Here is a 12293-nt window from a genome sequence, read left to right as displayed (position 1 = left end):
TTTTCTCATCTGACGGTCACAAATCTAACTTCTCGCGACCTTCCTTTTCTCATGATTCGTCGGGCCCGCGGATACGTGGCATTTGTCCGTTGGTTTTTCGGTCATCCAACCCTAACTGCTTCTGGTGGCATGAAATGCAGCCCTGCCAGGACACGTGGCGCACGGGTGCTATGTTGCTGATGCTAAAGTTTGAGCAGTTCCCGATGGCGAGATAGCGCCAGTCGTAGATCTTTGCAGATTTGACAATTGGAGTGACATTGTACTTCACTTGCCATCCCTTCTGAAAACTACTGGGCCCGTAGTACGCCATGTTCTGACACATACACATGGCATCATCTGATTGGTTCGATGAACACCAACTGGTGAACCCAAGACTTGATCCACAGAACGACCATGTGGCAGATGGGCGCTATGTTTCCATGATAAAATCCGCGCATCTCCGCCATAGCGAGATAGCGCCATTCATTGATGCAATCCAATCCGACGGTGGAGATCATAAACCTTGACTATGATAACTGTACTGATAGAGACTCCAACTTGGTTACACGTGGCTATTTCTGATTTGTCACCGTGACGCTAGGCTAACAAACTATACATGCGGAGTACCGTCGGGACCCACCTGTCTGGTCATTCTTCACCGTGATGAACTTTTCCGTTTGGGTGCTATGTCGCCATCCAAAAATGCATTAGTTTTTCGTTGGTGCCATGGTGCCTTGCCGGTCTTTGGAACTTCCGGTCCATGAAAACCCATTGCCCGCCGACGTGAGCATCTCCACCGGGCGCTATGTCACCATGGAGATTTTACAGTCAGCGTGCGATAGAGCCATAGCGCCTGCGGCGCCAGAAAACTTTCCCGACCCACCCTCCATTGTAGCCCGCTCGTCGGGTCCACCAGACACGTGTCAATTGGGCGTGATGTCACTGTTACTATCTCCCATGCAACTTTCGATGAAGAGATTGCGCCGACCATCGATCCTTCTAAAATTTGATGGTAGAGAACTTTGGCGGGTGAATGAATGATAACATTTCTGGCGACTCACAGGGGGCATGAGCCTGCTCGATGCATAAGACCAATGCTTGCAGAAAAAATCCATTGGGCTACAGGGTCGAGAAGAGGACCTAGAAGGCACGAAACTGAGAGCTACAAGAAACCCTAACCCGCCTGAGAGGAAATCAAAACATTGAAGACCTTAAAGCTCTAGCTCTGTTTCTATGACTAGAAATAAAGAACAGAACCTCCTCCGCGACCTAAGGTTGTCAAAACTTTGGAAACTGGTGATTCAAAAGAGAAACCCTGTGCACACGCACTTATTGAAAAACAGGAACAGACAGAAGGAAACTAGATTAACTATGTACATGGATTCACAATCCTTTCAGAAACAGGGCTTCAGATGGATCCCATTGACTGGAATGGGTAGAGTTTCACCCTTAGGTCTGCTCAGTTGGAATGCATTTGCCTGTTTGCAACTGGAGATAAAATAAGGGCCACTCCATAATGGGTCAAATTTGGAGTGCCTTCCTAGTTTTGCTCTGTTTGAGTCGCACTTGAGAACTAAATCTCCCTCTCTAAATATTTTGGCCCTTGCCTTCTTGTCAAAACTCTTCTTCATCTGTTGCTGGTGAATCTCTAGAGTTTTCATGGCTTTGTTTCTCTTTTCTTCCAACTCAATTAGTTCTGCCATTCTTACTGACATGGCATCATCTTCAACCAGTTCCAGCTGATGAGCCAACTCCAAGGATGGGAACTCCAATTAGATTGGGAGTCTAGCTTCCCTACCATATACTAGCATAAAAGGTGAATTCCCAATAGATCTCTTGGGTTTTATCCTATCAGCCCACAGAGCAGTCCTTAATTTCTTGTGCCAAGCCCTCTGATTGTCTTCTATTGTCCTCTTCATAATTCTGATCAGATTCTTATTGGAAGATTCAGCCAAACCATTACCCTGTGGGTAGTAATTTGATGATGTGCTCAGATAGATATTGTGACTGATTGCCCATGCACAAATCTGGGTTCCAACAAAAGACTTGGCATTATCTGAGATGATAGTAGAAGGAGCTCCAAACCTAGATACAATTCCATCAAGGAATTCAACAACTGATGGCTCTGTAGCATCCTTCAAAGCAACTACATCTATCCACCTAGTGAAATAATCGGTTGTAGCTAAGATCCATTTATGACCTGCACTAGATGGAGGATTAATGGGCCCTATGAAATCCAACCCCCACTGGGTGAAGGGCTGATCCACCTGAATGGGATGAAGAGGAAGAGCTGCAAGTCTTTGTTTGCATGAGAAAAAAGCACATTTCTCACATTTCCTCACATACCTATAACAATCATGGAACAGAGATGGCCAATAATATCCAGCCCTCATGATCTTCATGGTGGTTGTTCTTGCAGAGAAGTAGCCACCATCAGGGCCATCATGGAGTTCTTTAATCATCCTCTCAACCTGATCCTCTTCAATACATCTCAACAGGGTCCCATTAAAATCCTTTCTGAATAGGATATCATCAATCACAACATAGGGAATGGATTGCAGTCTATATTGTCTCCTTTTAGTTTTGTCCAATCCCTGAGGGTACCCATCTCCTGATAGAAAGTTCTTCATGTCATCCATCCAGCTCTTTGGGGCACTAACATTTCCTTCCCCCTGCTACTCTGTAATTATCATAGCAGCTTCTTCATCTGAATCCTGGTCTGATAACATCTCTTTGCATAATCCTCTCCCTCTTACCAATTTGGTAATCTGAATGTCAACATCATATTCCATTACCCTAGTGATCCATCCAGCTCTCTTCTCACTAATATCTTTGTTTAATAGGAAGTCTTTTACACTTGCATGGGGCACCAACAAATGGATCCTATTATGGGATAAGAGGTGTCTGAACTTCTTCAAGGCTCTAATGAGTGCAAGGGCTTGCTTCTCAACAAAGCTATACTTATCCTCGTATTCCTTGAGCCCTTCACTAAAGAAGGCTATGGGCTACTCCTCATTCTTGTCATTTGTTTGAGTCAAGAATAGGTTTGTGCTTTTACTCTAGTGTCAAAACTTCTTCTATTCCTCTTCCTAGTGTTCCTACTTATACTCCTTCTTTTGTGACTATGGTAGTTCCCTCTATCCCTATGAGTGTTCCTCCTATGTCCCTTCCTATATCACAACCTCTTATCATGTTTTTCTATTTACACATTCTACTCTTATGTCAATTGTAGTTCCTAGTGTTCCTCCAATTACGTCTTCGATTATTGTAGCTCCTTACACTTTACCTAGTGTATCTAATGTTGCTATTCCTCCTATTTCTTCTCATGATTCTACAATTATCAATTTGGCTTAAATTTTGTCATCTTTAGTACAACAACTTACATCTTTAACTCAAAACCTATTTAGTATCCCTACTTATGACATGGGAATTCCATTGTCTCAAGATATTATTTGTACTTTTTTTCCTTAGCAAGTTGATATGCCTTGTCTTGAGAATTTTAATGGTAAGGGAGACCCTATTCATAATGTTAAAACATTTCAAATCTTTTCTAGTGATTATGCTCATGATCATAGGATTTTAACTAAGTTTCTTTCTTAAACTTTTCATAAAAAGGCCTTACAATGGTTTTGGTCGTTGACTCCTTACTCTATTCATTCATTTCCTCAACTTGCTAATTCTTTTATTCAACAATTTCAAAACAACATTGGCTCGCAAGTGTCCTTGACTAACTTGATGCATTGTAAACAAAATTCTAAGGAAAATTTGACTGAATTTATTTATAGATTTAAGCATTTTTATTCTCAAATTTCCTATCTTGTTCCTGATATTGATATTCACTATATGTTTATTTCAAATTTGCAAGAGGATATTAGAGATAAGATTCTACTTACTTAATTTACTTCTTTTCAATAAATTTGTTAAGCACTTCATCATTATCAATTAGAAGTGAGTCAATTTGAGAGAACCACTCCAGTGGCTCCTATTCCTGTTGATAAAATTAATTCTTCTCCTAATCCAAATAAAATTCAAAAATTGAAAAACTGTGTCAAGATAAATAAATAAGAAAATGTAGTTGTTGATCAAGTTGTTGTTGTATCTTACAATGCCACTTCTACATCCACTTCTTTTCTATTGAATCGTGCATTTTCTCGTCTCTCTGAATCTTCACATTCTTTTATGAATAGGTTGTTAACTATTAATATGATTACTTTGCCTCCTATTTGACCTATTTTACCTACTACAATGGCAGCTAAATCTTTTGATCTAGAAGACTTTTGTAATATCATTGCCAAAATTATCATGACATTGAGAAATGCTTTTCTTTAAAACACAAGGTTTAGGAATTAATAGATTCTAATGCTTTGTCTATTGATAATTTTTATGGTAGTGGGAATAATTTTGTTTCTCCTCCTAATCAAAATAAGAAAATATATTCAAATCCTTTTCCTACACATGATACTAATACTATTGCTTAGCCATCCTTTATGGATTATCTTAATCATGTTGTTAATCAATTGGAGCATGTGGTTTAATCCATATCTCCACCTTAGTCTCAACCTCTACTTAAATCTCAAGTTTTAGCTCTACCTCAACTAAAACCTAAGTGTAAATTGAAGCTTCAACCTAAACCTTGACAAAAACCTAAGGAGAAATTACCTTAGGAACTTTTGATTACCTTTGATGATAATGAGACTATTAAAGATTCTTATTGTTGTCTTGTTGATCTGACCTCCTTAGTCAATGTTATTATAGAAGAAAATATTTTAATGAAATGTTTGCAACGTGATTTTTATGTTAAATTAGATGTATGGATTAAAACTTGGAATGGTTTTATTTATCTATCATTTGGATCTATTGATTTATTGGTTGAACTTTGTGGAAAGATTATTAACACCACCTTTGTTGTTGTTCTTGCTTCTAATTAGTTTTAGGTTGAGCTTGGTTTACCATGGTTAAATTCCATGTATGTTGTTGCTTCACCTATTTATAAGTGTCTTAAGTTTGTTTGTGATGATGAAGTGAAGATAGTTAATCATAGTTGATACCATATTTCTAGGCCCAAGGATTCTACATCCATTTACTTCTTTTGGCCTTCATTACCTAATTCATGTCCTTTTCGACCTGGTCATTTTTTTTGTTCATATCAAGTCTATAAGCATCATAAGATTCTCCAATTAAGTTTACCTTGCAAGGATCTTAACCATGATCTTTTTCCTACACCTTCCATACCTCCTTTATTTATTGCTTCTACATCTATTATTCAAGCTCCTCTTGTTCTTTATCAATTTGCTCACAATCATATTAATCGCCTTATAAAACCTATCAAGGATCATGTAATTGTTCCTCCTAGTTCTCAACAACTTTCAAGTGAGGAAAAACGTAATCAAACTACTAAAGAATGTCATAAAAAGTGTTGTACTCAAGCTAGATCTCATAATTCTAGTCTTCAAAAATATTTACCTTCCTTGGATACAACTATGCTTGATGTGATAGAAGAATTCTTTGCTAATAATGTTAAGCACCATGATTCTAATGATTCTATTTGTGTCTTAGATCCTATTTTGATTAATCTAGATAAATAAGATATGTAGTGCCCCTCCCATTTGAGTTTTGTAAGTCATCCTGATGGATGCAACCTGGCTGATCTTTTGTTGTGATGGATCATGATTGTGACCCTGAGTGGTCTACACCATCGAGGTGTTTGGATTTATGTTTTTTGTATTAGTTGCTTTGATTATGTTTCTACCAATCTATGAGATTATGATGTAATTTTTGGTTCACTAAGGTTTGTGCCAGTGGTTACCAGGATTGATGTGGTATCATGAGGTTGTTCCGTGATTACCCTGAGATGTGTGCAGAGATTGCACTATGTTCTATTACCATGCTACTTTGGACTAGGTTCCTGTAGTAGTGGTTAGTCATGTTTATGACTGTGTTTGCTTATGTTTTTTAAGTGCTTTTTTAATGCAGTGTAATCAATAATTATTAAATGCTTAAGTAATTAGAATGGATTGTTCATGTGGCATTATTTGGTTATGTGCTGCAGACATTTACCTTGTTATATTTTTGATTAGAGAGATATTTGTTAATCATGTTATTTTTATATTTGAGATGACCTGAGGGTCAAATTTTACTCTTTGATTTCAGTATCATAGATATTAGACTATTATGTTGTTCAATTAATCATATTGCATGATGATGCCATTTTGAGATGATAGTGTGTTTTATGATTTATGGGGACACAACCCAACAATAGAATGGACACAATAGAAAAGGGGAATTATATTAACTGAGAAAATAAGCTAGTACAAATAGTGTAGAGAAAATAAACTTCAAAACATGCCCTATGAGCTTACAATAGCATAAATCTGGAGAATATTTCTCCTTTTAGCACCTCCTCTCAAGCTCCAATCCGAACTGCCTTTTACAATGCCAGAAATCTCCTTAAATAGACCCCGGAGGGTTAAGGACTAGGAGTAAATTCTAGAAAGTGCTAGTAGGCATCCACCGACAAAATAGAAGGTTCCAAAAGCTACGTTAGAAGTTGGTACAAATCTAGAAGAATCCAGAAACGCTAGTCGAACTTTCGGGAGGCATAACTTTTGAACTGTAGCTCCGATTGATGAACCGTTTACATTTTTGGAAAGCTCTTGAAGCGCTCTATAGCCCTATGGAACAGATTTTCTCATCCCCCATTTTTTGACCCTTTTTGAGGTCATTTAATGCCACAAACCTGAATTTGAAGCATTCTTAGGAGGTCTCCAAAACTCGAAAAACTACAATAACTTTCAAACCGTGGGGCCTATTGACCTAATTATTTTTTTGGAATGCTCTAAATCATGATTACATTCATCTGGCCAATTCACACCTTCTAGTTTACCAAAATGATGGCCCAAATACATGCTCCTATTTTTTTGGGATTTTTAAACGCACTGATAGTTGAACTATGAGAGTTGGAACCTTTATTTGAGCCAAATGGGTATCCAAAAATGTAAAGACATAAAATAGAAACTAAGTCTAAGTACATTTTTTTGGGTGACACAGGATTGCCCTTATACCTCTAGATGCTCCTGCATCAGACACCCAGGGTAGATTTAAAAGTGACCCTGTCACTTTATGGATGGTAGAGGAAATCCCAAATGGGAAACCTCAGCTTTTGAAATCCAAGTTGAGTCCTCGATCGGTCATCCTTTCCATTTGACCAAATACTCTTCATATTGCCTATTTCTGGTACTCCTACCCACACGATGATCTAGAATGTCTTCTATCTCCTCCTTCTTAGAAGCAGGAATTGGACATGGCTCTAAAACCAGCTCCTCATCTGCACCATCATCATGATACTCTATTAAATTTGCAATGTTGAAAATGGGAAAAATGTGAATACCATCTGGTAGCTCCACCTCATATGCATTTCCTGAGTTATATTTCTTCAAAACTTAGCAGGGGCCAAATTTCTTCATTTTCATCTTGTTGTAAGTACCAACTGGAAATCTTTCTTTTCATAAGTGCACCATGACTAGATCCCCTATTTGGAATTCCTTATGTCTTCTCCTTTGATCAGCCCTAGCTTTATACTCTTGATTCATCTTGATAATGTGTGCTTGAACCTCCTCATGTAGATGCTTGATGTGTTCAGAAAATTCCTCAGCTTTAGCGCTATTCCCATATACAATTTGAAATGGTGATTTTTCAGTACTCCTATTTACAGAGTTATCTCCCATATCCCATCCCTTGGGCTTATCTCCAACTAAACATCTCGACAAATTGCCTAGACTTCTATTTACCACTTTTGTTTGGCCATCAGTCTGTGGGTGATGTGTGGAACTGAATTTCAAGTCTGTTCTCAACTTCTTCCACAATGTCCTCCAGAAATACCCCACAAATTTAGTATCTCGGTCAGAAACTATACTCCTTGGAAGACCATTTAGTCTTACCACCTCTTTGAAAAACAAGTCTACAATATGGACAACATCATGAGTTTTGTGGCATGGAATGAAATGTGCCATTTTGGAGAACCTATCAACCAACACGAATACTGAGTCATTACCCCTTTGTGTCCTTGGCAATCCAAGAACAAAATCCATACTTCTGTCCTCCCATGGCCTTGATGGAACAGGCAATGGCTGATATAGGCCAGTATTTTGACTAAACCCCTTGGCAACTTGACAAACCTAGCAACTCTGTACAAACTTCTTCACATCCTGTGTAATTTGAGGCCAAAAATAATGTTCTCTAAGAATGGCAATGGTCTTATCCTAACCAAAATGTCCTGCCATCCCTCCACTGTGTTTCTCCTTAATCAGATTTTCCCTCATGGAACTCCTTGGAATGCACAATTGACTACCTTTTAACAACATGCCATCCTGAATCAAATATTCTAACCACTTGGTTCTATCTACAGCAACAGGTTCTTTACAAGCTTTCCATGCTTCAGCAAAATCAAGATCCTCGGGGTACAAATTCTTGAGTTCATCAAACCCAACTACTTCAACAAACATTGTTGTAAGCAACAACTGTCTCCTACTTAATGCATTTGCAACCCTGTTAGATTTTCCACTTCTATGCTTCAACATAAATGTATAACCCTGCAAGAATTCTACCCACTTCATATGCCTCTGATTCAATTTACCTTGGCTATTTAGGTACTATAATGCCTGATGATCAGTATACAAAACAAATGCCTTTGGCAATAAATAATGGCTCCATTTCTTTAAGGCCTAAACTATTGCATAGAACTCTTGATCATAAACAGAATACTTCTTCTTTGTATCATTCATTTTTTCGTTAAAATATGCAATAGGCTTACCTTCTTGGCTTAATACAACCCCAATAGCGCTACCACTAGCATCACAATCCACCTAGAATACTTTTCTAAAATCTGGAAGTGCCAACACAGGCTGTTTAGTCACCTTCTTCTTCAGCAATTCAAAACTTCTCGCAGCTGCTGCAGTCCATTTGAACTCTTTTCCATCCCCTCTCATTGTATCAGTTAGAGTTGCACATATGCCACTGAAATTCTTAATAAACTTCTTGTAAAAACTAACCAGACCATGAAATGATCTTACCTCAGTAGCAGACCTTGGAGTAGGCCATTCCAAGATGGCTTTTACCTTCTCTAGATCCATTTTGAGACCTTCAGGTGATATAACAAATCCCAAATAGACTAACTCCCTTTTTGCAAAGACACACTTCTTTAGATTAATTAATAATTTCTCTTCCCTTAGCCTTTCAAGGACACTACGAATATGCAATAAATGTTCTTCCAAAGTCTTGCTGAAAATTAAAATATCATCCAAATAGACAATAACAAATTTTCCCAAGAACTTCTTAAGTACCTCATTCATGAGTTGCATGAAGGTGCTTGGGGCATTTTTCAATCCAAAGGGCATGACTAACCACTCATAAAGACCCTCCTTGGTCTTGAAGGCTATTTTCCACTCATCTCCTTCTTGAATCTGTATTTGATGATAGCCACTCTTCAGATCTATCTTTGTGAAGTATTGAGCTCCACTCAAGCAGTCCATAAGATCATCCATCCTTGGTAAAGGAAACCAGTACTTGATGGTTATCCTATTTATAGCTCGAGAATCTGTACACATCCTCCACTCTCCATCCTTCTTTGGTGCAAGTACTATAGGTACTGCACATGGACTCAGGCTCTCTCGAATGAAGCCCTTCCTCAACAGTTCATGAACCTGTCTATTTAGCTCCTCTATTTCAGTAGGAGTCATCTTGTGAGCAGCCTTGTTAGGCAAACTAGCTCTTGGAATCAGATCTATTTGATGACTAATTTTCCTTACTAGTGGCAATCCATTTGGAACATTATCAGAGATAATATCTCCAAATTCCCCTAGTAAATCTGAAACTTCAAATGGTATTTCACTACTACCTTCTTTATCTTTCCTAGGAATCAAAGCATAGCACATACGCTGATGTTTCATGCCATCTAAAAACTTCCTTCCATCAACAAGACAAATCCTAGCACTGCTACATACCTTTTCACCTTCCTTTTTCATGGGCTACAATTTGTGGCGAACTCCATCCTTTGTCAGAGAGTATGTGTTTGCATGTCCTTCATGTATTGCATGTCTATCAAACTGCCATGGTCTACCCACCAATAGATGGCAAACATCCATCAAAATAACATCATAGAGAACTTCATCATGGTAACTCCCAATTTTGAATTTTACTAAACATTGTTCACTTACCATGACCTTATGATCATCTTTTACCCAAGAAATTCGATAGGGCTAGGGATGTTTCTCCCTCTTGAGCTTTAGCTTAGAGACCATCTCTTCTGATACCAAGTTATCAGTGCTACCACCATCAATGATCACATCACAACATTTATCCTCACACTTGCATCTGGTACGGAAAAAACTCCTCCGTTGTCCTGGTTCATTCTCACCACTTAGTAGGACTCTTTCATTTACCAAGGTCTCTCCTCTTTCTGCATCCTCTGAATGTGATGATTATGCATCCTCATCCACATGAGCAACCCTAGCTTGGCCCTTAGCTCTCCTATCTATCCTTCCTTGTCGTTGAGAGAATTCAAAGGAACGATGACCTTCTTCATTGCAATGGAAACAGGTACCACAGAAGCCTCCTCTTCCTTGTCCACGTCCTCTACCTCTTCCTCTTTGATTTCCAAAGTCTTGATCACGGGAGCGGTTGAAACCCTCATTCCTTTGGTTCCTACTAGTACCCTCATCTTCATTTTTCTTTTGAGTTTCATTGTGGCCTCCAGATGATCTACTGCTTCCCCTTCCTCCTTGATTGCACCCTCTTTGTCTTCCTTCAAACCTTTTACTCAGCTTCTCTTCAACTCGTAGGGCAAACTGGTATGCTTCTTCAATGCTGGTCATTCTTACCAGACTTTATTCCTCCTGGATGCTAGGTCGCAACCCACTGATATAATGAGAAACCTTCTCCTTATTTGCTTCTACATGCCCCGCTCTAATCAGGAGTCAGTAAAACTCCTCTGTATATTCTTGGACTGATCTTCCTGCTTGCTTTAACCCATGCATCTTCTTAAACAGATCAAGCTCATAGTCCACAGGAATGAACTGCTTCTTCAATTTGTCCACCATGCGATCCCATCTTGTGATCTTCTCCTTTCCTCTTCTAAGTCTTTCCAGTTGAATCTCTTGCCACTAGATTTTGGCATGGCCTTTCAGTTTGGCCTTTGCAAACTTAACCCTATCTGGGTCCCTTATATCCTCATACTCAAAGTATTCTTCCAATTCATTGATCCAATCGATCAACTCATCTGGTTTCAAATTTCTTGAAAATATACCCACTTCAATTGTAGGTCTTTTCCCAAACTTAGTAATGGCCCTAAAAAGCCTTTCCTCTACAGGATTCAGAACTTCCCTGTCAACTTCCATTACTTCCTCTTCATTGTCATCCTCACTATTGTCATTTGCGGCAACATTTTCTCCTCTACGAAGCTCCTCTTGAAATGTTTGTACCTATCTTTGGAGGGCTCTAACCTCCTCAGGATCAATAGCTCTGGCCCTTCCACCATGCTCTCTTCATGGAGGCATCTTCTAACTTGAACCCACAAGCACATAGTCCTGGTGCAAACTGCCTCACAGTCGGCGCTCTGTCTACACACTCAGGAAAACCTACTCTGATACCACTTGATGGGGACACAACCCAACAATAGAATGGACACAATAGAAAAGGGGAATTATATTAACTGAGAAAATAAGCTAGTACAAATAGTGCAGAGAAAATAAACTTCAAAACATGCCCTACGGGCTTACAATAGCATAAATCTGGAGAATATTTCTCCTTTTCGCACCTCCTCTCAAGCTCCAATCCGAACTGCCTTTTACAATGCCAAAAATCTCCTTAAATAGACCTCGGAGGGTTAAGGACTAGGATTACATTCTAGAAAGTGCTAGTAGGCATCCACCGACAAAATATAAGGTTCCAGAAGCTGCGTTAGAAGTCGGTGCAAATCTAGAAGAATCTAGAAACGGTAGCCGAACTTTCGGGAGGCATAACTTTTGAATCGTAGCTCTGATTGACGAACCGTTTACATTTTTAGAAAGCTCTCGAAGTGCTCTGTAGCCCTATGGACCAGCTTTGTTCATCCCCCATTTTTTTGACCCTTTTTGAGGTCATTTAATGCCCCAAACCTAACTTTGAAGCATTCTTAGAAGGTCTCCAAAACTTGAAAAATTGTAATAACTTTCAAACCGTGGGGCCTATTAACCTGATTTTTTTTCTGGAATGCTCTAAATCATGATTACATTCATCTAGCCAATTCACACCTTCTAGTTTACCAAAATGATGGCCCAAAT

The sequence above is a fragment of the Cupressus sempervirens genome, chromosome 5 (assembly GCF_028749045.1).
Source record: "Cupressus sempervirens isolate cs-2001-9-10 chromosome 5, ASM2874904v1, whole genome shotgun sequence".
NCBI lineage: Eukaryota > Viridiplantae > Streptophyta > Pinopsida > Cupressales > Cupressaceae > Cupressus > Cupressus sempervirens.
This window is presented reverse-complemented; position numbering follows the sequence as displayed.